Source organism: Rhagoletis pomonella, unplaced genomic scaffold (assembly GCF_013731165.1).
Source record: "Rhagoletis pomonella isolate Grant_MI unplaced genomic scaffold, Rhpom_1.0 Rhpom_scaffold_00015, whole genome shotgun sequence".
NCBI classification, from domain to species: Eukaryota; Metazoa; Arthropoda; class Insecta; order Diptera; family Tephritidae; genus Rhagoletis; species Rhagoletis pomonella.
Window position 1 is genome coordinate 5,955,020 of NW_023458569.1, and position 3,017 is coordinate 5,958,036.

Below are 3,017 nucleotides of genomic sequence, written 5' to 3' on the forward strand. Positions count from 1 at the left end.
AAAGTATAAGTTTTCTGGTATCCTTTACCACGATACCAATTTTCTAAAAATCGGTTTGTAGTTTTTTTGTTTAAAATATTTTTTTTTTATAAAATAGGTATTTTTTGCTTTTAAGTGTTGTTTCTCAAATTTTTATATACGAAGTATTCAAATATGCAAACCAGAAGAAAGGATATTCAATCGCCTTTGCAACGACACCAAATTTTTAAAAATCGGTTAGTATTTTATTGCTTTTTTAAAAAAAAAAATAGTATTTTTTAATTTTAAGTTTTTTTTCTGAAATTTTTATAACGAAGTATACACATACGCATATCAGAAGAAAGAAGGTTTGATTGAGTTTACAACGATAACAACGTTTTAAAAATCGATTAGTAATTTTTTTGTTTAAAATATTTTTTTTTATAAAAAAAAGGTATATTTTCCTATTAAATGTTTTTTCTCAAATTTTTACATACAAAGTATACAAATATGCATGTCAGAAGAGAAGAAGGGGAGCTAATCACGTTTACAACGATACCAACTTTTTAAAAATGAGTTCAAAATTGGTTGAAATATAAGGTTTTTAATTATTCGAGGACCCGGCCTTTGCCCCTTAATAGCAACTGTAATATAAGTTTGCAAAAAAAAGTTATAAACCATTTAAATAAGAGCAAAAGGCCGTCTTCGACTGTGTTTTTCGTTATTTACATATAATAATAAAAAATAATTTATTACCAAAGATCCTATTTCGAACTTCGAAGGCCCATATCTCGATTTCGGAGGCTAAGTTCGAAAAACGGAGAAATTACTTAATTACCTATGACTCAGTCTTTAAAAAAAAAATTGGGTTGGTCCAATACTGCACATAAAATAGGCATGGAATTTTTTATCAGCTATAACTTCGGAACTATAAGTCCCACGAACTTGAAATTTAGTATGCAGACATATCAATGGTAGGTGCTTATATATAAATGGGTTTATGAAAGGGGGCGTGGCACATCCCATAGGCGTGGAAAATTTTATCAGCTATAATTTCAAAACCATAAGTCAAATGAAATTGAAATTTGGTATGCAAACGTATCTATGGTAGTTGCTTATAGTAGGGTATCTTAATATATTGTGGCGAATACTGCGGCAACACAAAGCGAACAACGAGAAATAGGCAGAATGTTCGAGACTGGTTCACAAAGAGAAACGTCAAGTTGGATGAACACTGCGAACAGTGAGAGAAAGAGAATGAGCGATGAACTTCAGAACGTTCGAGAGTTGCCATGAGTGCGAGCGCAGGAGGTATATAAGAGCCACGACACAGCGGAGTTGGAGAGTTACAAGTCAGCAAGTTACAAGTAAAGTGAGTTGCGAATAAGCAAGCTATAAATTTAATTGTGTTAACAAGTTTTGTAAAGCGTTGTAATTGCTTTAACGAGTATTGTTAAGTGTTTTTACGGTATTAGCAAGTATTGTAAATTATTTGTTGTACAATAAAGTTAATTGTACTACAATTTGGTCATCGTGAGCATTTATTTAACAATCCAGCGATACGAGCCGGAGGATATTTGAGAAATCCCTTAAGGTTTCGAGGATAATCATAACGATTGGTGTCAGAAGTGGAATCGTTAAATAAATCCCGAAGGATAAATTTTTGAAAATGGCAAAAATTCAAGATCTAAAGATCGAGGAACTCAAACAGGAGTTGAAGAAGAGAAATTAAGCAACCTCCGGAAGAAAAGTGGAGTTGTTATCCCGGTTGCGAGAGGCTATGGAAGCTGAAGGCGAGAGGCTATGGCGAGAGGCTATGGACGAACAGAAGGATGAGGCTGCATGTTCGTCGAAGGATGTGCATCAGACATCCGGGAAGGTTGAAGAACAGCAAAAGGCTCCTTCGTCATCAACAGCTATGGACATGAACACGTTATTGGCTGCCATGTCACAGATTTCATCCCAGCTGCAAGTGCAAGAAACACGCATGTCATCGCAGCTGGAAGCACAGCTTGAAGCACAAAGGTCGCAGTTGTCGTCAGATGTTTCATCGCAGATACAAGCGCTGGAGACACGTATATCATCAGCGGTATCAGCACAGATGTCATCCCAATTGGAAGCACAGGACGCAAAGATTGCACAAATACAGGAAAAAATCGAAGAGAGACAGGACAAAGTCGAGGCTAAGATGGGCGAGTTAGAAGGTTGACTCCGAGACTTGCAGTTGATTCTTCCAGCCGCTTCGACGATCGCTCCCAAGGTAAAAACTCCATCCTTTGACGCCACGATTCCTTTCCAGGTCTTTAAGCTCCAGTTCGAGAAGACAGCTACAGCAAATCACTGGAGCATGGAGGATAAATCCGCTGCTTTATTCGTTGCATTAAAAGGACCTGCAGCGGAAATCTTGCAGACTATTTCTGACTGTGTACAATTACGATGCATTGATGGGGGCCGTGGAAAGACGCTATGGTAGCGAGCACAGGCGACAGATCTACCAGATGGAGCTGGATAATCGCTGCCAAAAGTCCAACGAGACTTACAGGAATTCGCTTCAGAGATCGAGAGGTTGGCTCACTTGGCTATTGGAAACGCATCTGGTGAACACCTAGAAAGTGTAAAGATCCAGAGGTTAATCAACGGAATGCGGGACGTGTATACCAAGCGAGAGACGTACGCGAATCCAAAGCCAACATTTGCTGAAACTGTCTCGTATGCTCATACGCGTGAAACGGCGGCGCTCCTAAGTAGACCAGCCTACAAAGCACATCGTGTGGAAGTGGAAACACCAGAAGAGACAAATGAAATGCTGAAGAAGATTGTCCAACTGCTGGGCGAGAAAAATAATGGGTCTGGCAAATGTTTTAAATGTGGAAAGCCAGGTTACTTCGCCCGCGATTGCAGCGCAAGTTCCAGTGGGCCCAACAATTCAGCAGGACGCAAACGCAGGGCTGAAGGAGACCAAGCCAACTCCAATCAGTCGTTAAACTGAAACAAGTCAGCAGGAAGGGCCGCGTGCTGGCTCCAGAAGTTGAACGGCCCATAATCTCTGTCTCACAAAT